Genomic DNA, 27,427 nt, shown 5'->3' with positions numbered 1-27,427 from the left:
GACTTTTCCAATACTTTTCCCCACGGCGGCAACAAGGCGAAACAACTTCAATCAACATCCATTCTCGGAACGCAGATGAGCATGCCCAATTCCATTTTATTTTTATTTTTATTATTTTTATTTTTCTCTCCGCCCCGCGCGCGCGAGGGGGGCGGATAAGAACTCTTTCAACCTCGCGAGGCACCGTAATTAAGGGCACTCCGGTGCCCCGGTGATCTTGACGCACCCCAAGAAAAGGATCCTCGGTGGGTAGAGATTATGCGGATAACGGTTTATTGCATATTATTCTATTCGGTAACAATAGGATTATAAGGGGTCGAAGGATACCCTCCCCCGCCGCCCCCCCCCGGCCTTTAATTCTTTTCGCTCCTCACCGACTGAATTGGATCGGGCCGGCTTTTGTACCGCTAAGAACTTTTATTGCGAACGCTTCAAGTTTATTACCGGGCGCGGTTTGCTAAATTACCTTGAATATTTATCATGCTTATACTCCTTCGCGCGGACCCGTTAATACCCTACTAGCCGGCCTAATTGATTCGTTTTGTGTATCAATGGCCATGATTGTGTTGGTTTTCCTTTTAATTTATTCAAATGACTGACTCCGGAATTACTTCACACCCGCTGATCAGGTAGTGCGGGAATGGAACGGGACAAAATAGACGGGTTGAATTCAACAGATTGGAGGCCCAGCCTGAATTGGGTCCATCTGCGTTATTAAATGTTGTTTGAAAGTCAAATGTTGGTGACCTAGGCTTTGAGAGGTCAATTTTTAGTTTCTTAATGATTTTTGGGTTAAATTCAACAGATGGGAGTCCACAAAATTGGGTCCATCTGCGTCATTAAAATATTAATGTTGTCGTTTGAAAGTCAAATGTTGGCGATCTGAACTTTAAGGGATCAATTGTTGTTAGTTTTTTTTTTACAATTTTTGGTTTTCCTTTCGATTTATTCGAAGGACTGGCTTCGGACTTTTTTCACGCCTTCTGATCAGGTAGTGCGAAAATGAAACGGAGCAAAATGAACGGGTTTGATTTGGACGTATTTCTACCAAACAGACCTATGTGGAGGTGAGAAATATGGGGTGTGCTCGTTAGTTCTCTGGCCGTAAGAGTGAATGAAAATAATAAAGCGCCAGTGACGTCAGCGGCAATGATCGAGCCGCGCAACGACGGAGAGATGGTCGTCGGGGCGCTTTAACTCATGAGCCCTGTCCACAACGCTCTCGTGCCATGCCCGCGGCTCATGAGTTCCGCATTCAGTTGCACATAGGTCTGTTTGATAGAATGTAATATCCCGCTTTTCCAATTCTTCAAAAGGAACCACGCCCTCTTTTACATTGTTTCTTATGCAGCTTCGACGAGCACACCCCATATTTCTCACCTGCACATAGGTCTGTTTGATAGAAATACGTCCATTTTTGCTTACACATCAGATTAAAAGAAAATATTTTATTAATGGGAGAATTGAATGATGTGAATGTGTTCCTGTCACATGAAATTCTCATGCATCGATGGCTAATGCGGACACTTGGTTTCAAGACATTCCGTCAACGATTTTCTGTCCGGACACCTGTTTAGTCCAGTAATTTACGTTCACGCGTAAAATGAGAAACAGTGACTTGGTCCAAATATAATATTTCAATCCGTATGTAAAATTATATTGACAATATCGAATTAGAAAATTGAGAGAGAAGAAGGTGTTGTTATGGTAACTCATTTTTTAATGAAATGTTACTTTCTTCTTTTGATTGATCTTTCAAATTTTCATTGGTGAGTATTTGCTTTTATATTTCTATCTGTAAAATTGTCGATTTAAAATATACCGTATATATACCTTTTTTTAAATGATAATATTACTTCATTTTAGAAACATTATATTTTTAAAACGTGGCAAATATTTGTAAAACATTTTCCAAGCGATGTCATCGAAATTAATCTCAATGAGCCGTACTTGTGTTGAAAGGAACAATACAAAAATAAAAAAGAGAGAGAAAAAACCAAGGAGGACGCAATCTTTGGTTTTAACCCACTTTTACATCGATCTTTTACAGTCAAACACGTCCAGGTTTGGGCGTTTGGTTGTGAATACAGCACGCTGCAGCACAGTAAAAGCACAAAATATAAAAGAAAAAATTAAAAAGCTTTGGAAATCATTAAATTAGACACGGAACCACCTTAATATTTTCAAAACACACGTCATATTTTCCTTTAATACATGTTTTTTTCATCAATTTAAATGAGACTAATCCGTGCAGAGCGTGCAAATATTTCAAAATCATGAATTTGAAAATGCTGACTCCGCGAGTTTAAATATTTGAGCCCAACACAGAGCGCCTTGGCGCCTACAAACCTAACGGGATACTTCACGCGTTGCGCAATGCGTGAAGTATCCCTGTTAGGTTTGTAGGCGTCTATGCGCGTGTCACGCTGGTCGCCCGCCGTGCCGCGGAGTGCTCCGGCGTTTCAAGCAACTATTTCGCGACGTAGGTGTTGCACAGTATCATAGGCGCTCCAACGTATCAAGAATGACAAGCTTCCTTTAAGGGTACAGAGCTTTCCTTGCAATATAAATCAAGATGCTATGTTACAAAAAGAGAGTGGTAATCTAAAGAACTCACTTAGTCCTAGCATCCGTTTTTAATAACGTTTAGCTAGCATAATTTTTGGATTTCATTAGAGAACAATGTGACTCGATTTAGGCAGAAACATTATTGAGTATGCCGTCAAGAAGATTCTATTTTGAATCAAGAATAAAATAGCTGAATGAAAGCGGGTTTCTGCTTGATCTAAGTGACTTTTCTCCATATTTAAGCATCCTCTTTTCTCTAAACAGGCATTATTTTCTTTATTAATTTATAAGGAAATCTTCTCGGCGGTTAATTTGAGCATATTTCTGCTTGAATCAAGTCACTTTTTCCTTTAATTAAGTTCAAAAAGCATGCTAAACGTTACCAGATCAGATACTTGGACTTACCAAGTTTTTCGACTACAGCACCCTTTTTTTCGTCGTCACTCGATTTAATTTGCGAGGGAACTTCGTGCTTTTGAAAGATGCCATCAATTATGATACTTTGGAGTGCCTTCAATCTTGTATGATACTGTGCAACACCTTCATGGCCAAATAGTAGTTCGAAGCGCCGCGAAGTTATCGTACACAGGAAAAATCTAAGATCCTTCAGCTGAGGAAAGTCAAAAGGTTCATCCGATTCAGGTGTAAGAAGATGGGATTTTCTTGAAAGACAATTAAGTCTTGTTGCACCAAAGAGGTGTAGAGAGTTTTAGTGAATCTTCCCTCATGGAATTGACGCCAAAATTCTCAATTATATATTTGTTTCCGTTTGGCCAACCAAACAAACAAAAAACGAGCAAACCCTCATTCTTCCAAGACATTATACATTTCATCCAAAAATGTCGTGTGCAAATATTGTTTGTATTTACATGTTGACCAATTAACTTTGGGTCTCAATAATTGGTAAGTGGACCAAAACTCCCCTGCCGAAAAAACGCGTGGACTTAAACTACTGGAAAAAACAAGTGTTCGGACAAAAATCGTTGACGAAATGTCCGCCTATAACCGGACACTTACAAGTGGCTTGTATTTACGTGTTCTCTCGTAATGTAACTGCGCAAAAAGAAACCCTTTTGTTCTCGCTGTGAGCCCGCAATTCTGATATTTCTAATTTTCATCCTTCATTCGGTAATAGGCATATGCTCAACGCAAAGTTTGGCAAAAGTGCAGGTCGCGCGACGCAGAATTCCCGCGAGAAAAACAGGTCAATCTTATTCTAGTGCAGTGGTTCGTGGACTCGTCTTTTTTGCTGTAACTTTATTATTATTATTTTTTCCAGCTTCGAACCACAAGCAAAGCTTAATTAATTTCATTCGAGAATTAAAGAGAGAGCGTCCGCCTTGTACTCATAACGCAGTATCGGTGTTTCTGTCAACTCGAATTAATTTAAATTAATTTGAATTAATTCGTGGGTTCTGCTTCTCTTTAAGTTCCCCACCGCCATCAAGAAGGGTTTCTTTTTCCCTAACTCCGTCTCTCTCTGGATTTCCAATTAGAATCGTGGCTTGTTTAGCGATGCGAAAAACACATTCCTCTGTTTCACTTCAGCTACCCCTTCCCCCGTTCCACTCTTTCCTTGATGGAGTCAACCCAACTACTGTGCGGGTAGAGATAGGGGATGAAGGAAGGAACGGGAGAGAGAGGGAAAGAACGAGGACTTATGGAGGGGGGAGGGGGCTCAAGAAAGAAAGTGGATCATCCAGCAAGTGGCGAAGAGCGTGGTTCGAGGGGTATGAAGTATGGAAAAAATATCTCCATTTGACTTTTGATTATACTTGTAAAATATCTGCTTATTTTCCGGTGCCCCCGCTCCCCCGCCCTCCCCCGGCTTTCGTATAATCTATAGACCGTTTTCTTTTTTATATGCACGACTGCTTTGAATTTTACGGTCCCGTTTTTTTCCTTCTTTTTTCTTTTTTCACTTCCCCGCTCGTATGTGAAGTGCAGAGCATACAGATTTCTTGCAAGTTTTTATTCCCAATTTGATTTCGACAAGATTAAACCATCCTAAAGGTGTGATTTTGTGAGAGGGATCTTGCCATGCTGAGCAACCGGAGGAAACGCGCCATGAGATTTTTATTCCGTGTATGTTTTTATGTTCCTTGCCTGCATGCGGAACCTCTCTCTCGAGTAAGTCATTTTTCAGTTCAATAATTTCGTGATAAGCTTTTCATCGTTCATTAAACCTTGTACGATCTAAAGCTTTCTCACCTGGAGCCTTCGTGGCTGAAGGGAGGATTGAGTATGGAAGAGTCACATTGAATGTGAAACATGGTTTACTAACGATGGAGCAGGTATCCATAACGCTACTTCCTCCTGGTATTCCTCTCCTATTATAGAATGCGACAAATTAAATGTTTCAAAGGTTGCAAACTTTTCATGATTCCTCGTTGGAACTTACATCTAATGGTTCGTCAAAAGTGTCGGGTTTATTACATGTTTAAAACTTTTTTTTTTTTTTGGATTTAATAATTCATCACTGGAAAGAAAACACATTGGATCTAGAGTCCAGACTCTTGAAATCATTGATAAGAAAAAATACTCTTGATTCAATCGGATTTTTGCTTGAATCAAAACGAAATCCACTTCAATTAAGAGGCTTGGTTCTTGATTTAAGCTAGATTCTGATTGAATCAAGAGTACTTTCTTTTGTCGAAGTTTTTCAGAGTCTGGACTCTAGATTTAATGAGTTTTTTTTCCAGTGATGAGTGAAATAGGTTCAAAAGGGAGTCTTAGTCCATAGTAAACAATTTCGGCGGTATTAGATTTTTGACGCAATTTACCGAAAAATCGAAATCCGAGATTTTGACAAACATCCGCAAGTATCTAAAAGTAGTATTTGCAAAAATTTCAATTTTTCTACCATCTCGCAAAATCGCCACAGGATATGTAGTCAGGATGTAGTAGTTACACCGTCGATGTTCCATTACTTTCCCTATGCAGTTACGCGTTTCTATGAATAATCCACATTGGAAATAAAATTATCTTGGATCCAGCGTCCAGACTCTTGGAAAATCTGAAAGAAAATATACTCGAAACAATAGAAAATCTGCTCAGATTCAGAGATTTGGCTCTCAATTCAAGGAAAAATCCTATTGAATTATGATTATTTTTTTTTGTCAAATTTTTTAAGAGCCTGCACTCCGGATCTAAGAAACTCCAGAGTTCTCCAGTTCTGAAATATAAATTGGGGGGGGCTTGGAGGACAGGGCGCATAAATGCAATTTTTGCTATTTCGAGAAATACGTGTTTGAAGTTTTAAAACTACATGGATCCTTATGGGCGGAAAGAAGGTTCAAATTGACTTTATGTTGCTTAAAAATTTGAATCGGGGAGCAAATTTTTCGCAAGATGTGCATTAAGACTAGTTTTACTCGAAATCATTTATATCTCATTTTTTCAAAAACTGCTCTCATGCGCCTTGTCCTCCAAGCTCCTCAATTCCTGGTTGCAAAATGTACTCCAAATTCAATCAAATACCGCTGGTTAGAGCCATCATAATCTTATTTGCACAGGCTGACAACACCGTTTTATACCCACAACTGGGGCGATTTCAGCATCTTGCGTGTTACGGCACCAAAGATTCAGCTACTCTGCCGTGCTAAGGAAGAACGCCGTATGAACATTCGAGAGTTGCCAAATTTCCTTCAATAAAATGTATATTTTTTAGGAAAGTTATGAATATTTTGGCGAAAATTAAAGGTTGGCGAGAGGGAGTGGAGGGGGAGATCAGACGGTGTAATCTGCCCGATGATTTGTGGGAGGATCGATTCCGATGGCGATTTGGAGTCGCAGAGCGCACTAGTGCGCTGAGGTAGCGGCTTGATATGTATGTATGAATATTTTTCCTTTATATTTTCAGAATCTTTAAGTAAAATTGCGAACTAAATTTCCTGAAAAATTGGAAGAAAAATATTCATTATTTTACCAGTAAATTCGTGTTTTATGAAAGAAAATTTGGCAACGCCTAAAGGTTCATACGGCGTTTTTCCTTAGTACGGCATAGTACTCCTCGTGAGCGAAGGCGTCTAGTAATCCTGCTTGAGCGATGAAGTTGATCGTAATCACAAGGTGATCCGAATCAGACAATGATCCGACTGTAATTGATAATACAGCGAGAATGTGACACGCTAAGCCTGGCTCCGAGGTGTTCCGGAAGATGGATGGAGCGCCGTGTCATGAGAGACTCCTTCAAAAAACCACCCCTCCCTCGCAAAAAACTCAGCCACGGTTCGTACTAATGCGGAACCGTCAGCGCTGAAACAATTAGAGCGGAGTTCACCTTAGAGTGTCAAAATTTTGTCCTGAATCCGGAAGATGGCGGATTAAATGTAAGTATTCTGCCGTGCTAAGGAAGAACGCCGCATGAGCCTTCACAAGTTGCCATATGCCCCTCTATAAGAACCTGATTGACCAGAAAGTTTGTGAATATTTGTCCTCGATTTTTTCAGACAATATTGTTCGCAATTTTATCTAAGACGGCTGAAAATCTCAAGGAAAAATACGCACGATTTTCTTCAAAAATACATGTTCTGTCCGAAACAATTTCGCAACTCTCGTCAAATTTTAGTCCCGATTCCGAAGGATGGTGGATTAGATGTAGGTATATATTCTGCCGTGCTAAGGAAGAACGCCGTATGAGCCTTCAGACGTTGACATATGCCCTTCTATAAGAACTTGATTAACCAGAAAGTTTGTGAATATTTATCCTCGATTTTTCAGACAATATTGTTCGCAATTTTATCTAAGACGGCTGAAAATCTCAAGGAAAAATACGCATAATTTTCTTCAAAAATACATGTTTTGTCCGAAACAATTTCGCAACTCTCGTCAAATTTTAGTCCCGATTCCGAAGGATGGTGGATTAAATGTAAGAATATATTCTGCCGTGCTAAGGTAGAACGCCGTATGAGCCTTCAGACGTCGCCATATGCCCTTCTATAAGAGACTTATTAACCAGAAAGTTTGTGAATGTTTTTCTTCGATTTTTTCAGACAATATTCTTCGCAATTTTATCTAAGACGGCTGAAAATCTCAAGGAAAAATACGCATAATTTTCTTCAAAAATACATGTTTTGTCCGAGGCAATTAGGCAGCTCTCGAATGTTCATGCAGCGTTCTTCCTTAGCACAGCAGTATTGTTTCAGAGCCGTATTCATAGTCGTCCCTTAGAACAGCTCCTCTCCTCATTCAGCCCCGTATGGTTTACACTGTGATTAAGGGAGGTTTAAGGGAGCTTTGAAAATAGTGTCAAATACGGAATATAGACAAAAACCGAAATTTAACGAGTCGGAATACTTATAATGTAGAGTGCCTATATAAATATGGATCGTGCATGAACGCGAACGTGGTACTAAATTTCAACTTTTGCGACTTATCTCGATGTCCGTTCCAACATATTTTTGCCCTGAGAAAATCTAGTAAAAGTTTTTGCACGTTTCACTGAGGAGGTGACTAAAACAACGAAGATTACTTTGGAACATCGTGTTAGACCACATAGGAAGTCATACAACTATGTTAAGAGCCACTTATGAGCCGCTCAAATTGCATAGCCATCAAGTTGAAGGCGAACTTGATTTCTCGTCCCTGTTTTTAGTTGTTCAGGTGCGAAAGCAAAAGCGGCGCTACTTGCTGTCTTTTGCAAGTTATCTCAATTTTACAGTGATATTGTACTTCAGTTCCATTACACACTTCAAAACGACCGTGCTCGGTGTTACCCTGTGTCCCCTCGTGTTGCTTTTCTTGGTGTCGGATCAACGCAAAAGGACTTAGCTTCTCAACACAATTTTGTGTTAAATCGATCCGAAGTCCGAACCGTAGGTTACATTGAAACTATGAAGCATGAAGAAAAATTCCTGCGAAACTTATGTACTCTTAATTTCCTCCTTGGCAATCAGAGGTTGTGACTTGCGAGTGGGCAACGCATTGGATTAATAAGTGAATAAAATGAAATAAATAAAGAAATAAATAGATAGATAAATTAACAAATAAATAAATATTGGAATGATAAACTTTTATAAAACATTTACACCGATGCAACCCAGGTTCGATCTTGACGGCTGGCGCCTAATTTTAACGAGATCATAGATTTTCAACACAAAAAGTTGGCCGCCTCAATGCAAATATGCGGTCGATTTGACACAGAAAAAACTGACACAAAAAAATTAGCCAATAGCTTGTCGACGGCGTAAGTCCGTATTCACATATCTCGTTTGCGGTGTCTGACAATCTCCGCCTCTATGTTATTTTTTTAAAGGATAACAAATTGACATCATTTCTTGAAGATTATGCAGAATTTCCTTCGCACAGAGGAGAAAAATCACGGCAATTTTCAAGAATTGCCGTTGAGTAGTTTTCCGTCTAAAAAATGAATTATCACAGGAAGTCTGCGACGTCGCAAACCGAATTATGTTACACCGTCGTTGTGTAACTTCGTTTATTACTTCTCATATTAACACAACATCTAGGTTACTTTTTCTCACTGCGTGGAAATGAATCATCTCAACGTAGGCAAACATAATCTGCTCAAGTTATTTTTTTTTCTTTTTAAATAAAATAAAATCTTCTCTTGATCCCGCGTTAATTTCATCCAAGCCGCGCAAACTGAGCCCCTGCACCCATGCTCTTAAATTATTCACCCCGGTCATTCGAGCATTTTTCGGGAAACTTCAAATTTCAGCACCGCGGTCGGGGCAACTCGGGAACCGGGATAAATTTTTCTACATTTTAATGAACTTCTTTCTTCTTAAGCGCGGTCGGCCCTTCACTTCGTTAAGTGGAGGTGCACACAGGCTCCACTGAAAGTCACAGACTGTGACTACTTAACTTTAAGAGGCACGGATGGGGAGCCCCTGCCGCCACGTGGGTAGGCAACCCGGCGGGCGTCCCGTTGGAAACCGAGGCACAGCGCACGAACAGCCAACGCTGAGAAGAGATCCCGTTAATTAATAGGGAATTCTCTATTCAGGGCTGCGAAAGTTTTCACGATGAGGGGTTCCAGCTACCGCTGCCAAATCTCGGGGTTTTTCGTCGAAAACCGCATGTCGTGTAGTATTTTTTAGCGAGATTTGGCGGCTATGCGTAAGAAAGTGCTGCGGCGGAGGAGTGGAAGCAAGACAACAAGTGGAAGGAAATGATATGCAACGAGTGAGAGGGGAGAGATTGTTGACTTCCGATAATTTTGTCGCAAACACTGACGCTTCTGCACCGCGTTTGTTTGAGCTCGAGCAGCTTCTGCGGCTGCGCTAAAATTTTGCAAAACTTCAGTTTCGCACGTTACAACGGTATATTGATTCAATGTTGTGATTATTTATTAAGCACATCTATGTACATACAAAAGCACTATTATTTTCAAGTATGTAGCACCACAATTTTACAAGTTTTTAGCACCATCAATTCACAAGTATTTAGCACTATCATTTTAAAAGTACATACATTTAGCACTATTATTTTACAATTTAATGTAAGTCATGATCTCTCAAATCAATTACCTACATGACTGTCACAAGAATTCTCTTCATTTTACGCCGGTCAGCATGAAAAACATATTAGCGCCTACGAGACTCCATGAATACTTCACGCATTGCGTCAAACGTAGTGCAGTCAGCAGCGGTTGGCGTGAAACTTATAGTGCCTACAAGACTGCATGGATACTTCACGCATTGCGTCAAAAACAGTGCGGTCAGCAGCGGTCGGCGCGTGAAACTCATAGCGCCTACAAGACTGTAGGAATACTCCATGCATTGCGCCAAACACAGTGCGGTTGGCGCGGTCGCGAAAATTAAAATCATTAAACCACATTCATGTTTATTCTTTCATAATTTTTTCGTTCTTCTCTTAAAAATGAAAGGCCTCCTCCACACAGAGATATTTTTACGGAACTTAATTTTCGCGCAAAGTTCTGTGAACTTTTGCTGGTGTTGACAGTGCTTTCACAAAAAATGTGCCCAACACGAGTAAACGCGTCTTATGCACCACTCTACCTCCGGCACGTTCACTTGATGGTTTGTATCGATGTTTCAAAACGAATTAGAAGGGGCGGTAAAATACAGGCGGCCCATGGGCGGCAAGTATGTAAATCCGACCCTGTACACGGCCACATTCTAACATCGAAATGAAATATTTAAGTCAATTGATTGGTAGTGTTAATTTATGTTTATATTTATTTACTTTCACTTTCACCTGTTTTCACTATCAATCAATCGACTGTTCATTTTTAACAATGATAAGTTAGGTTTTCCTCCCATTTTCGCACTTATTCTTTGACCTTTCAAATTCTAGTATGCATCTTAATCTCTCGTTTTTTGTCTCCGCATTGTACTTGCGCTTGATGTAGTTTCTTTTTAAATGCCTTGATACTGACCGTAAAGGTCAGTTTCGTCTTTACCCCCAATAAACTGGACGTATTTTTGTCAAACGGAACTAAGCGCCATCGGGGTAGGAAGGTAGAGGGGGGCTTGGATTGGCGGCGGAACCGGGCGTTGGGCTCATTCGCTCCTGTACTCGCAATGCTTTTTCATGGCGCTTAGTTCCGTTTGGCAGAACGCGCTATCCGGGATTCTAAATTCCTCAAAAGGAACTCAAATTGACGCTTAATTCCGTTTGACAGAAATACGTCCACTATACATTCAAGACGGAAACTACCTTTGTAAATTTAATTTTTTGCACGATTTTTTTTTTTTTTTGCAAAGAATGCAAGTTGCAGAATCTTAGCGACATTGGAGTGCTCTTAGTTCCTTTTTGCAAAATGCAATCCAATGGACCACTAAATAAGGTACGAATTTCAGCATTCTGATACATGTTTCTTAATCAAAATTTTACGTAGAACACGATGCGCACAACAAAAATGACCGATATTAACTCCTTGCGAAGATATTTAATGATTCTTGATGCGTGAATTCAAACCACCCGCTCATGAAAACTCAAAGCTCTACGTGATCCACATCGCGCGCTAAACGTTATCATGACAGTCTCTCCGATATAAAAATCTGGCAATCTCAATCTTGACGCTTTGGCTCAGTTATAGCAAATTGCTAATAGTTTGAACAACACATGATGGGAAATGAACATTGCTCGATTGAGAAAGCTTGCTGAAACCGTTGTAGTGGGCGATTTGACTCGCGTAGAGCTTTGAGTTTCTTGTGAGCGGGCAGTTCAAATTCCTCGTGACCAATGTGAAATAAAAGATTATGTAGCATCGCGTCCAAGATATTGGACTCCATGCTCATCCTTGATATACTTACCTGCTCATCTCGTCCAAGATCTTGGACTCCATGCTCATCGCTAAAAGTCTCACTTCTTTGCTTGAGCATGGAGTCCGAAAGCAAGTAGACCTCCCTTAGTTTCAAAGTTCATCTTGATAGAAAATCGTATACTTCGCTTATCTAATGTAACCTGAACTAACCTAACCTAACCTAACCTAACCTTACCTAACCCATCCTAAGCATTGCACAATTTTTTTCGAGAACACATTTTTTTGTCTTTATTTCACAAAAATTGTCTTAATAAATTTTTGGACCCCATGCTCCTATATTGTCGGAGAATACCTGCGTCCCGCAATTTTTGACGCTATGCTCACTTCGATTTTTCGAAAAAATTATCCCCAATCGAGAATACCCGCGTCCCGCAATTTTGGACGCTATGCTCACTTCGATTTTTCGAAAAAATTATCCCCAATTAAAGTGAGCATGGAGTCCAAGATCTTGGACGAGATGAGCAACCGAATATCATATAGCTGAGCATGGAGTCCAATATCATGGACGCGATGCTACATTACCAAATAAAAACGTTAATATCTTCGTTAGGAATTGGTTTCAGTAATTTTCGTTGTGTGAATCGTGTTTTGCGTGAAATTCTGGTTAAGAAACATGTATCAGATCGCTTAAATTCGTACCTTGTCTAGTGGTTCATTATGTTTTTCTGGTTTTTTCCCCTTGAGATCTTGCCACCCTGTGCAAGGGCGGCATCCAGCTCGATGCGGTGCAGGTGGAGCCCGGCGTGTTTGGTGGCGGGTGGCGCTTTGTTTGCATTCGAGGCTTATTCGCGTTTATGCTGATGGAGGCAGACTCCTGGCCATCCGGCCCGCTGCGCCTCGGCCCGGGCCCGGGCTCATCCCGGATTCAAATTCGCAAGGCTCCCGATTCCTAATTCGATAACTTCCCGCCGCACAATGGAACGAGCCTATAGAAGAGACCAGACATGACAATTTCGGCGAAAATTGAATTCCAAATTTTTATTTTATTTTATTTTATTTTATTTTTATTTTTATTTTTTTGAAAAAAAATTATTAGAGGTTTGAATCCATCTGAGGATTCTGCAATCTTCACTGGAAAAAAAAAAAAAAAAACGCATTGGATCTGGAGTTCAGACTCTTGAAAACGTTGACAAGAAAAAATACTCTTGATTCAATCAGATTTTTGCTTGGATCAAAAGGAAATCCGCTCAAATTAAGCGGCTTGGTTCTTGATTTAAGCAAAAATCCGATTGAATCAAGCGTATTTTTTCTTGTCGATGTTTTTAAGAGTCTGGACTCCAGATCCAATGTGTGTTTTTTTTCAGTGTTGAATGAGCATCGGATTAGGGTTGGTACACATCCATGCTTCAGGCTTTCAAATTTTCAGGGATTGAGGATAAGTTCCCGTCGCATAACGGAACAGGTCATAGAAGAGACCAGATATGAAAATTTCGACGAAAATTAAATTTCAAATTTTTATGTTTTTTTTTAAGTTATTAGAGGTTTTAACCCATCTGAGGATTCTGCAACCTTGAATGAGCATCGGATTAGGGTTAGCACACATCCATGCTTCAGGCTTTCAAATTTTCAGGGATTGAGGATGAATTCCCGTCGCACAACGGAACAGGCTCATAGAAGAGACTAGACATGAAAGTTTTGGGGGAAATTAAATTTCAAATTTTCGTGTTTTTATGTTTTTTTTTTTTGTTTTTTTTTTAGGTTATTACAGGTTTTAACCCATCTGAGGATTCTGCAACCTTGAAGGAGCATCGGATTAGGGTTAGCACACATCCATGCTTCAGACTTTCAAATTTTCATGAATTGAGTATAAATTCCCGTCGCACAACGGAACAGGCTCATAGAAGAGACTAGACATGAAAATTTCGGCGAGAATTAAATTTCAAAATTTTTTTGTTTTTTAAAGTTATTAGAGGTTTTAATCCATATGAGGATTCTGCAACCTTGAATGAGCATCGGGTTAGGGTTAGCACACATCCATATTCAGGCTTTCAAATTTTCAGGGATGAAGGCCGAGTGGAGTCTGCTTTTCCAGGTCCACTCGTCAGTTCCTTGAAAATGTGTCGCCTCCACCGGGATTCGAACCCGGGACCTATTCTGCCGTGCTAAGGAAAAATGCGGTACGAATCATCAGGCGTTGCCAAATCACCTTTGATAAAACACGAATTCTCTGGTAAAATTAATATTTTCCTCTCCATTTTTCAGATAATTTAGTTCGCAATTTTACCCAAAGATTCTGAAAATTTCAAGAAAACATATTCATGACTTTCCTCATAAATAAACATTTTATGGAAGGAAATTTAGCAACTCTCGAATCTTCATACGACGCTCTTCCTTAGCAGTATTGGTCTAGAGTCAGACGCTCTGAGCGCTAGGCCAACCTGGCCGGCATTTTTATGTATATTTCGTCACAAATTCAGTTTCAAAGAATGTTTCTACTGAAAAAAAATTTCCCGGAAAAACCAATGGATCGACTGTTGAACTTTTCCGTTTCAAAATTTCGAAAATATAAGCTTTCTAAGTTTCTAGATTTTGTCCAACTCTTCCTATTGACCGGGCCCAGGGTGCGTCGCCGCGGCCCGAGTCGACGGAGACAGCTATGGAGATGGCCCCGACCCACGACTCACGCGGGTCGATTGTTGAATCGATATCGAACGATCCTAATCGATAAATCCCTATCTTAGCAATGCATTTTATCGATCATGGTCGATCGATATCGATTCAACAATCTAGTCCCTGGAGGAGGAGCATCTCGAGCCATTCATGCCGCAATTCCTCCAGCCGGAACCTCGACCGGCCGTCCCGTCCATTGTTGCCAGAAAGTGCTAAAAATCGGCACATCTCCTCATTCAAACCCGTGTAAAATATCCAAATTTAACTGTACAATCTGGCAACGTGGGTCCTGTCCCTGCAGTGCGGCTCTCATCCATGTAGACTCCCGCCACCCGTTGCACGATCCAATGCCGTGGCGTGAATGATCGATTTTCGATACATCCCCATTTGGATCCGTGGTAAAGAATCGATTATTAAGGTGTTCGCTACGAACACCCTGTTTATCGATCCCTTTCCATAGGTTTAAATGGCATAACAATCGATGTATCGCAATTCACGCCACGCCACTGGCACGATCTCTTGATCTACCGCTATGGAGTTCTTGCAGGTGTCGGGGATTTTCAATTTAAGTACATTTCCTTACTCGTGTATACTAAAATTCGTCACCCGCTAACTTAATAATGATGTGGTGCCGATGTTACATCACTCACGAGACGATTATTGAAATTTATGGACAATACGACGGACAAAAAAGACAAAGAGAAACTAGAGGGATCCTTTCGGTGGAAGCGGGCGGTTTACGACCAAATAATCGGAAAGTTTCCGGGTCGAATTCCTAAATATCAGCAGTCTAAACATTTTAGTTCAAAGCTGGAAAGTTAATGGCTTAATGGAAAACAGGATCTTAGGAGAAAATTCGGAAATAATTGTGCTGAAGTAAAAAGCGGCGCCTAGCGTGCCATAGCGCCTTCAATTTCACAAATGCATCACGGACATCCATCAAACACGAATAGTTGTATCTCTGCGCTGTCATCAAAGCACGTCCTCTTTCTAGCTTTCTTTCCATATTAGGTTTTTTATCTGCTTGTCTTATTCGCAATAGTGCTTCGAGAGCTTTGTTGGTACATTTGTGGAGCATATCGACGGTGAAAGTCGGCAATCACATAACTCGTTTGCGGTGTCTGAAAATCTCCGTCTCTACGTCATTTTTTTAAAGGAGAACAAATTTACATTATTTCTTGAAGTTTTTGCAGAATTTTCTTCGCATTGAGAAGAAAAATCATGAAAGTTTTAAAGAATTGCCGTTGAGTAGTTTTCCATTTAAAAAATGAAGTATGACAGGAAGTCTGCGACGTCGCAAACCGAGTTATGTGATTGCCGACTTTCACCGTCGATATCCTCGATTTTACTTTCAATAACTTTTAAAATATCTACTCAGTTGTTTGCAACAGGCCAATTTCAATTACCCACCCGCAGAACATGCCTTTCCTTTTACACCAGCGGTATATTAAACGTAAGAACCTATTGACTTGACAATGCTGTAGCAACGTTGCTCCATCACTTTCGGGATGATTTTTGAAATTTCTAGAAGAAGCGGTAGATAAAGAAGACATAGAGAAAAGGATCACCGGAGAAAATTCGGCAATAATTGTGCTGAAATAAAAAGCGACGCCTAGCGTGCCACAGCGACTTCAATTTCACAGATGCATCACGGACATCCATCAAGCACGAATAGTTGTATCCTTGCGCCGTCATCGACGAGTGTCTTCCCTCTTGATTTCTTTCCATATTAGGTTTTGTATCTGTTTGTCTTATTTGCAGGGATGCCTCAAAAGCTATTTGTTGACACATTTGTGGAGTACGTCCTCGATTTTACTTTCAATAAGGTTTCAGGACATTTTATCAACGATTTTTTGTCCGCGCACCTTTTTTGTCCAGTAGTGTACTCCCACACGTAAAATAAACAACAGTGACTTGGCCCAAGCGTTATATTTTAGTCGGTATGTAAAATTAAATTGACAATATGGAAATGAGAAATTGAGAGAGAAGGAGGTGTTGTTATGGTTGCTCATTTTCTAAATGAAATGTTATTACTTTCTCCTTTTGAATCATCTTTTTAAATTGTCATTGGTGAATATTTGGTTTAATTTCTATCCTTAAAATATTGAATGTACAATATACCATATATATGTATAGGTACTTTTTTTTATTTTTTTTTTATTTTTTCTTTACGAAATTATTACTTCATTTTGAAAACATTTGTATTTTTAAATTGTGACAAATATTTGAAAAACCTTTGCCAAGCAACATGAATATCAATGAGCCGCAGTTGTGCCGACAGAAACTGCAAAAATGAATAAAAGAGGGGAAAAAAACCAAGAAGCACGCAATCTTTAGTTTTAACTCATTTGTATATCGATCTTTTAGAGTCAAATATGTCAAATTTTGAGCGTTTCGTTGCGCGTACACCTCGCTGCAGCACAATAAAAGCACAAAATGTAAAAGAAAAAATTAAATTGCTTTGGGAATCATTAAATTTGACTCGGAACCACCAATATTTAAAAAAACACACATTATATTATTATTCTCCTTTGATAAATTGATACATATTTTTTCCCCATCAATTTAGATGAGAATAATCAATGCAGAGAGTGCAAACATTTCAAAATCATGTGTTAAAAAACGCTGACTATGCGAGTATAAATATTAAAGCCTAACAAAGCGGAGCGGCGACGTGCTGCCAACGCGAGAGGTTCACTGGATCCTACAAACCTAAGTGGATACTTCACGCATTGCACAGTGCTTGAAGTATCCACTTAGGTTTGTAGGCGCTAGCCGGCCGCCTTGCGGCGGCGCCTGAAGCAACTATTTTACAACAGAGGTTTTGCACAGCATTATACGAAATTGAACGTATTACGAATGACAGCCATCCTTTAAAAGTATAGATCTTTCCTCGCAAAATAAATCAAGATACTTATCGTACAAAGGAAAAATCTAAGAGCCTTTAGCTGAGGCAAATATAGAGGTTTATCCGGTTCAGGTATAACAAGGTGGGAATTTCTTGAAAGATAATTAAGTCCTGTTACACCAAAGAGGTGTAGAGAGTTTTAGTGAATTTTGTCTCATGGAATCGACGCTCCCCCATTTTTACCAAAACTCTCAACTATATATTATTCTCCGTTAGACCAAACAGACAAAACAAAAAAACAAGCAAACCCTCATGCTTCCATAACATTATACATGTGCGCCAATTAACTTTGGGTCTCAACTGGCACGAGGACCAAAACTCCCGTGCCGAAAAAACGCGTGGACGTAAATTACTGGAAAAAACAGGTGCGCGGACAAAAAATCGTCGACGAAATGTCCTATAACCTTCAATAACTGTGCGGTGTACTTTCGAAATATCTACTCAGTTGTTTGCTACACACTAATTTCAAATATCCACCCCTAGCGGGCATGCCTTTCTACTTACACCAGCCGTAGGTATAGTAAAATTTAATCACACATTCACCTGACACTGCTGTAGCAACGTTGCTACACCTCTTGCGGGATGCTTTTTGAAGTTGATAGACAACGTGATAGACAAAGGAGGGATATAGAGGATCCTGTAAACAGGAACGGGTGGTTTTTATAGACTAAGGCGCGAATTACGATTGCTAAAGGCAATGCTTGTGTAGGTTGCCATCGGTTATCTCCTTCCTCTATTGCAACCGCCCACTTCCACCAAAAGAATTTGTCTATTTTCTCTATGCCTTCTTTATCTACCGCTTCGTCTGAAAATTTCAAAAATCATCCCGAAAGTGATGGAGCAACGTTGCTACAGCATTGTCAAGTCAATAGGTTCTTACGTTTAATATACCGCTGGTGTAAAAGGAAAGGCATGTTCTGCGGGTGGGTAATTGAAATTGGCCTGTTGCAAACAACTGAGTAGATATTTTAAAAGTTATTGAAAGTAAAATCGAGGATATGCTCCACAAATGTACCAACAAAGCTATCAAAGCACTATTGCGAATAAGACAAGCAGATAAAAAACCCAACATGGAAAAAAAGCTAGAAAGAAGACGTGCTTTGATGACGGCGCAGAGATACAACTATTCGTGCTTGATGGATGTCCGTGTGGCATCTGCGAAATTGAAGGTGCTACGGCATGCGAGGTACCGCTCTTTATTTTAGCACAATTAGTTTCGAATTTTCTCCAGACATCCTGTTTTTCCATGAAACAACAGCACTTTCCAGCTATGAGATAAAATGTTTAGACGTTTCGTGCTGAGTTTTAGAAGGACTCTAGAACCGAGAAGCCTCTACTTTTCAGTTGATCGGTAATAAATATTCGGTTAAACTTGAAACCGAAATTACAACAATCTAATATCATCCATCGAAGATATCGATTATCGTCCCTTGACGATATCGATTAGCGTCCCTTGGCGATATCGATTATCGTCCCTTGACAAATTCGATTTATCGTTCATCGTCTATCGTGGATGCATATCCCATAATGGGATCGAGGCAGGGCGTCGACGAATAGACTTACTTATTACCTCTCGGTTGCCCTATGACCACTCGCAAGATTAGCTGGTATTACGTTTTGGTGTAGCAGAGCGCCAGAGTGCGCTACAGGAGCAACATATATGAATATATGTAACAACCAATTAATAAAACACGTGAATATGGACTGCTCTACCGTCTACCCTCAGGGATCTCCAATCACGATTTACTCACCTACAGTCAAAAGGGATACAAACCCACTGACATGCGATGAACCCAATGTCACGACCAAACCTCTGAAACTCTTTGCCATCCTCATTTAAACATACAAATTTTTGTATATACACTCATCTTCCAAATTCTTTGTAGAGACGTTAATAGTCTAAGATGCTGAATGTCTTTAAGTACATTAACTAACTAACTCGAAAAAAAAAAATTAGACTAACCGACTATAATCGCTGAACGAAAAACTCTCATAAGAACCCACCCGCGCTCGCAGCTCAGAAGCGGATCCAGCAATTTAACAACGCAGGTTTTCCTCCAGTCAAACCTATGTTAAATGATCGATTCTTCTCGGAGCACCTCAGGCCCCTTCAAGAATCGATACATTTCCATAAATTTAAATGCAGCAAAAACAATGTTGCCACTTTGCTGGATTCGTTAATGGAGATGTTGCATGTGTGAGGAATTTGCGATTTGACTGTTGATTCTTATGTAAAGGTTCGCGAGAAACACGATGATGCCACTGGTTTTCTCTGAAATCATCTCCCAAGCTCAAAAAAAGCTCTCAAGTTGGGGCCAAAATGGAGATCATATCCCACGCTATCCTGAGAGTCTACCTCTACATCAAAACAAACTCTCCATCCTAAGATAGGGAGTAAATACATTGACAGGGCTGCCACTTTATTTGTGGACTGTAAAACTGAAAACACGGCATCACTGCTAATGTATTTGCTCCCTATCTTTGCATGGAGAGTTCGTTTTGATGTAGAGGTGGACTCTCAGGATAGCGTGGAATATTCCCTCCATTTTGGCCTCAAGTTGAGACCTTTTTCTGAGCTTGGGAGATGATTTCAGAGAAAACCAGTGGCACCATCGTGTTTCTCACGAACTTTTACACATGAATCATTAGTCAAATCGCAAATTCCTCACACATGCAACATCTCCATGGCGCAGCGCATTCCGGCGCTCGATCAGCGGACATATTTGCATGGAGCCTCACGAGGAAATAAACATCTCGTGAGGTGGACGCCCCGGTCATATTTATGGACCGGTGAAATGTATCAGAAAATGGGGCGACAGGCGGACGGAAATGAAAAAGGAATCACGGAATAAATCAAAGCCGAGACCGTCCTTCCTTTCGCTTCCCTCCTCCGGGGGTTTTTTCGCCATCGACTGATTTATGAGTGACATTTGTAGTGGAAGAAATTACGGGAACAGCTGGACACCAGCCCCGAGGACCAAAACCTCACGATACCGTTGATTTTTTCGAGTAGATGAGTGGTTTTTACGCGGTGGGGAGTGCACGAGAGACTCGTTCGTCCGCGCGTTCCGCGACATTATTCTAAGGCGTGGGTTTCCTTTCTCGTTTAAGCCGCCGGGGTGATTTTTTTCTGCAGTGTCCGGTCGTCGTCGTTTCACCCACCCGTAGGGTTTGTCCGTGGGCTCTGTCGTAATGCGCGGTTGATCGATGAGAAATCACTCAAACGCGAGGGATTTCGGGGTATTGCAGAGGTTCAAAATCTGTGGCGAAGCCAGGCGTCAAGCGTCTAAAAAATGGCCAATACAAGAGCAACAATGTTCCTTGGACGAGGGAACATTACGACGGCGTAAATCCGCAATCACATATCTCGTTTCCCTGGTAAAAATTGGCAGTAGAATGTGTGTTCCAAAATACTATAGACCTAAAGCCGGCTGTAAGATTTCCAATAGCTTCTATAGCCGGCTGTACAATTATAGCCTTTTTTAGCCGATGGCGACTAAGCAACAGCTAGACGATAAAGTTTATGCTAAACGTTATACTAAATTAATATGGATACTAGGACTTTAGTTTTTGGACCACCCCTCTCTTTTTGTGCCGTCGTATCTTGATTTATTTTGCGAGGAAAGCTCCGTACTTTTGAAGGATGCCTGCCATTCTTAATATGTTGGAGCGCCTTCAATTTTTTATGATACTGTACAATACCACTGGTGTGAAATAATTGCTTCAGACGCCGTGGCAAGCTGCGACGCGGCGGGCGGGCAGAGAGCGCGAAACGCGCATTGGCGCCTACAAACCTAACAGGGATACTTCACGCATTGCGCAATGCGTGAAGTATCCATGTTAGGTTTGTAGACGCCAGTGCGTCGCCGCTCCGCTTTGTGTTAGGGTCTAATATTTAATCTCGCGGAGTCAGCGTTTTTCAACTCATGATTTTGAAATGTTTGCACACTCTATATGGACTATTCTCATTTTAATTGATGAAAAAAAAATATATGTTTTAAAGGAAAATATAATGTGTGTCTCGTAAATATTAAGGTGGTTCCGTATCAAACTCAATGATTTCCGAAGCACACGAATCTCTACACAATTTCTTATGGCCTTTATAGCCAATGGTGATAAAGTGTAAAGACCGGCGATAGGCACTATAGCCTGACTGTATACTTTTGTATAGTTTCGTATAGCCCGGCTATATGATTTGCTCCGCTTTCTACAGTCAGCTGTATGATTTTCAATCGCCTTCTTTAGTCGGCTATGAGAACTCCTATGGTATTTTGAAACGCAGCTCCTATCGCCAATTTTTACCAGGGTTGCGGTGTTTGAAAATATCCGCCTCTATTTTATTCTTTTAAAGGAGAACAAATCGACATCATATCGTGTCGCATCCTAGTGCGCAAGAGTTGGATGGAACGACTCCTCTTACGAGATGTGCACATACCTGTGCCATCGTATCGTTTTTGAATCGGAAAATTTAAAATAACGCAGATTTCTAATGGAGATTGTGAAGTTTTTTTCCCTTTCTTTTTTCTTTTTTTTATTAAAGGTGTTGGCAGGTTTTTCATCCATCTGAGGATTCTGCATCCTAGGATTAGGGTTAGTACACGTCCACGCTCCAGCCTTTCACAATTCCAGGGATTAAGGCCGAGTAGAGTCTGTTTCTGCAGATCCACTCGTCAGCTCCTTGAAAATTTGTCGCCACCCGTGGGATTCGAACCCGAGACCTGTTGGTCTAGAGTCTCACGCGCTGAACGCTGGACCAACCTGGCCGGGAGATTGTGAAGTTAGGGGTGTGTACCTACTTCAGACGTTTCTGATGCACTCGTCGTGATTTTTGAACCATTTTTTTTTACAAGAAACAGCTCTTATTTTTCTCTAGCTGAAGTTTGCAACAGGCCCGTTCATTTGCAGACTCTCTCTGTCAGACGACTCAATCGCCCAATTTCTCCAGCGAGGCGTGGCCTTCAAAGCGGAACTACGGCTCGAAACCCGATCAGTGGCGTGGCGTGCTTTGCGATATATCGATTGTTGTGCCATTCAAACCTATGGAAAACGATCGACAATCAGGGTGTTCGCAGCACACACCTTAGTAATCGATTCTTTACCATAGGTTTAAATGGCAGAACAATCGATATATCGCGAAGCACGCCACGCCACTGAACTCGATGTCTATAACGTCATCATTCAAAGGGAGTCCTCGGTTTCCCGATCACGCCGAAACGGCCAATTACGCTGCGGGGCCGCACAGTGGCTCGAGTCAATTACAGAGGTCGGACATGGAATTTTCGACAAAAATCGCGAATTTTTATGCTTATTTCGTCATATTTTACGATTCAAGGGGTGCTACTTGAAGAAAATTTCACGAGAAAACCAACGGAACCACTTTTAGAACCTCAGGATTTGGTGTAAACGGAGTTATAAGCGTTTAAAGTTTCCACATACTTAATCTCGCGGAGTCAGCGTTTTTCAACTCATGCTTTTGAAATGTTTGCACACTCTGTATGGACTATTCTCATTTCAATTGATGAAAAAAAAATATGTTTTAAAGGAAAATATAACGTGTGTTTTGTAAATATTAAGGTAGTTCCGTATCAAGCTTAATGATTTCCAAAGTACACGAATTTCTCCACAATTTCTTAAGGCCTTACCTCTCCTGTTGACTCGACCCACTGTGGGCCGCGGTAGTCGACCGGCACAAAAAGCGGGGCCCCGCCGAAAGAACCGCTCAATCGAGAGGAGCGCATTTCATTTCAAGCACCTATCTGCCTCGCAACAAATACAATAATAAATTTATCTAAAGTCAACGCAGCGCTGTGTAAGCACGGCGGTTATCGTAATGGAATCAGAATTACAATACAATTGTATCGGGGAAGCGTATCCAATTTATTCCCGACAGGTGGAGGCGGAGCGGGGGGAGAGCGCCGCTGGACGCGGGAGGCGGGTACGGGGTTTGGACCAATGGATAAGGACCGCTCCGCAGTTGCCAGGTTTCTGGGTGATTTTGATGGTTCTGCAGTCGCGTCGGGAAGAGAAATGTCATATGCTATCGTGCAAAGGAAAAACGCCGTATGAACATTCGAGAGTTGCCAAATTTCCTTCGATGAAATTTTTATTTTTGCGGAAAATTATGAATATTTATCCTTGAAATTTTCAGGAACTTTAGATCAAAGTACGAACGACCGTAACTTGCAATTTTCCTTCAGAATTAATACGTCGCTTGCCAAAATTTTTGAATTTTGGATTTAGGCCCTTCAGGCCCTTTGAGGCACGGGTTAATTTTTTTTTACATTTTTTCCTTTTAGGGGGTTCATTTAGAGACTACATAGAAACTTTTTAGGGGTTGACCAACTTGATTTTCGCAAAACTCAAAAATAAGGTACAAGTTTTTAGAGGCCCCAAATCCTGAATAGGGCATCATAAAACCCAAAATTCCAGTATTTCTGGCTCTCAATATTCGTCTTTTACATTCCTAACAGCCCTAAGGGTTCAAGAAAAAAAACAGATCGCCCCAGGGGAGCCTGTGAGGCCAGGCTGGCACCCCAGCTATTCTGGCCCTGTGTGCATAGTTTTCTAGTTTGTCCTATTGTAAGAATTACTTACATTAGATTGAGTAAAAGCTTTAAGAACCATTCTTATTGTTCTTATTTTAGCTGTAAAGATGTAGTTCTAAAATTGAATCATAAAATATCCTGAAACGCCTATCTTATCCGGAATTTTCAACCAAAATTTTTTTTTTTTGCGTTTCATTATTTCGGGTCACGTTAAAGTCACTTGTACTCATAGTACTACAATCAATACAAAAAGCGTGTTCAATAAATAAAAAATCAAACAAAATTTTTAGCCTTTTGTATGTATGAGCCGCTTTTACGGCGCGCTTGGGCGCTCTGCGACGCCTATTCTCCACAGGAATCTGTCATGGTAGAGATCCTCCGGAAGCTGGCATCTCTCCATCTCTTCACGGATACCCTCTACCCACCGTTTGGCTGGACGCCCTCTCCGTCGCCTACCTGGGGGGACCCACTCCAACACCTTCTTCGGCAACCTGGTATCAGCCATTCGCTGCACATGCCCATACCATACCAACTGCTTGGTCATGATATCGTGCACAATCGTCTTCTCAACGCCCATTATCTCTCGGACACGTTCATTCCTGACACGTTCTCTCCTCGAGATTCCAGCCGATCGTCGCCAGAAATCCATCTCGGTCGCCTTGAGCATTTCTTGGGTCCGCTTCTTCAACTGCCACACTTCACTGCCATAGGTGATAATAGGCTTGACAACCGAGTTATAAATTCTCTTCTTGTTGTCTTTGGAAATCCTTTGGTCCCAAAGGATCCCATTAAGCATGGCGATGGCTTTCCTTCCTAGAAGATTACGGTCCCGAATGGCCTGATCCAGCTTCCCATCCGAAGTCAGCTTCACCCCCAGGTACTTGTATTGTTCGCAACTTTCTATATGTTGACCATCCTCCAGGACTATGCTTTGCTGAGCACCTCCGACTGACATCTTTTTTGTCTTACGGACACTAACCTCGAGGCCCCATTTGCGGTACTCCTCCACCAACTTCCGGGTCATATACTCTGCGTCATCGTGATCTTGACTTATGACTACCTGGTCGTCAGCAAAGCATAGCGTGAACAGTGTTTCTTGGTCATTCAGAGGGACGCCCATGCCGGCACACTTTCTTTTCCATTCCTTCAGAACGTGCTCTAGATATATCTTAAACAGCGTCGGTGACAGACAACATCCCTGCTTAAGCCCCTTGGTGACAAAAAAACCGTCTGAAAGCCTTCCTTGGCACTTAATTCTAGCAAAAGCCCCCCGATAAAACTGCTTGACTGCCCCAATAAGTCCCTTACTAAAACCAGTTTCTTCTAGGACTTCCCAAAGTTTCACAAGAGGAATACTATCATAAGCCTTTTCAATATCCAAAAACACTAAATGAAGCTCCTGGCCAACAATTCTCTTCTTTTCGGTTAACTGGGTAACACAGAACAGATGATCAGCGGTAGACCGACCAGCCCTAAACCCTGCTTGCTCCTCCGCCTCGAACGGGGTCCACTCTTCTTCGATCTTCGCTTTCAACACTTTTCCATAAATTTTACTTATCGTTCCTGTTACCGCTAACCCTCTGTAGTTCCCACAGTCATCCTTCCTTCCTTTTTTGTGCGACGCTGTTATCCAGGCCTCTTTCCATTCTTTCGGGATGTCATCACCATCAATGCACTTCTGCAGCAAATCCCTGAGATGGTTAACCAACTTGCCAGTCCCACATTTAATTAACTCGGCTGGAATGTTTCCTGGCCCAGGAGCTCTTCCATTCATCAATTCCCTGATTGCTTTGACCACCTCCTCAACTCGAATTTCCATTGAGTGATCCTCGACTATATTTTCAGCATTCCCCGTTTGAAACTCTAGTCGTCCTTCCGTCAATAATTTACTAAAATGTTCGTCAAGCTGTGAGATTGTTATCGGAGATATAATGTTAAAAAGCCTAATAAAGATTAGCCTTTTACATGTGGTTATTTTTAGTAAATCTACAAAAATTTTTAGAAAATATCTTTTTAATTTTCTCGAAAAAAAAGTTTCTATGAGACATTTTGGCAACATCCATGTGTTAATGCGGCGGTTTTCCCTCAACATGGCCGTGTTCGCGAGGAAACTCGTGTGATTTTAGGGGCAATTCGGCAACTCGCCTCGACGAGACAGATAGGACTGTGACAGTGGATATTATGTTCCGTGAATGGGGTGGTGGCGATGGGGGGGATGGGGAACCGCAAAATTCGCCGCGCCCGGCAGAGGGCGCTGGCGAGCGGTGGTTGCGGTTGGTCCCGGTCATTTTTGCTGAGTGGGGAGTCGCCGATCCTTGCTTTCGATGATGAGCTCCGATCCGGCCCGAATAATGGGGCTGCTAAGTGCTGAGCTTTGAGAATGATTTGGTCAAGTTTTCGGCCCATTCCGATTGACGGTCCCCGTGCAAAATTTCTCAAAACCTCTGTAGCGTAGCCACGTTATTGTTGGAGGGTATGGATTCGATTGACATAAATCGGTCGAAAAATTGAGAGGTGAATCGAATGACACCGATTCGATTAACGTATGAATCGATCAAAATCAGAGGCGTGAACGGAGTTTTTTTTTTTTTTTTTTTTTTTTTTTTTTTTTTTTAACCACTTCAAATAGCCCACAAGGGCTAATCCCACGCTTTAAGTCCCATCCCCCCTCCGTCCCTACTGAACCAGTCCCAGGCAACCATTGATTGACGTGGTTTGATCGACAAATTCCAATCGATTCACGGCCACGGATTTTTCGATCGACTCACAGGGTTTTTGATCGAATCAGGGACACTGGAAAAAAACACATTGGATCTAGAGTCCAGACTCTTAAAAACATCGACAAGAAAAAAGTTCTCTGGATTCAATCGGATTTTTGCTTAAATCAAGAACCAAGCCTCTTAATTTAAGCGGATTTCCCTTTGATTTAAGCTTAAATCTGATTGAATCAAGAGTCCTTTTTCTTGTCAATGTTTTCAAGAGTCTGGACTCTAGATCCAATGTGTTTTCTTCCAGTGGATATGTCGATCGATTTCCCGTTTTTTTCGATTGACTCACAGGTTTTTTTCAATCCTTTTATGGGTTTGCCGATGATTCACGCTATTATCGGTCGATTCAAAGAGTTTCCAATTGATCATTATTTTTTCAGTACTCGCTTAATAATTTCCCGCATAAAGTAGTAGCACGAGTATGCCACTCTATTTTCAGTCGACGAGGTTTATGCGCTCATGGTAGCTTCTCCGCTCCTGGTTTTGGACCAAGGTAAACCAACAAGACGACAACGTAGCTCTGGGCATGATAAAATTATTCTATTTTCCATTTGGTAAAATAACCTTTGAAAAACTTTGATGAATATCTTTACGGAGGGTTACACTTTTTTTTAGTGTGTTTCGTCTCTTCTGCTTCTTTTTGTTGGTCAGGATTGTTCCAGTTGGTCCTCAAGAACCCAACAGAAGACCTAAAGTTGAGGGACCAATCAGAACGTGAAACAAGTATGGTAATATTTTCATTACTTAGATAGGGAAAGTATGCACTTATCATTTC

The sequence above is a fragment of the Bemisia tabaci genome, chromosome 10 (genome assembly GCF_918797505.1).
Source record: "Bemisia tabaci chromosome 10, PGI_BMITA_v3".
In the NCBI taxonomy this organism is placed as follows: domain Eukaryota; kingdom Metazoa; phylum Arthropoda; class Insecta; order Hemiptera; family Aleyrodidae; genus Bemisia; species Bemisia tabaci.
The sequence above is the reverse complement of the archived record's forward strand: the minus strand, read 5'-3'. Positions refer to the sequence as shown.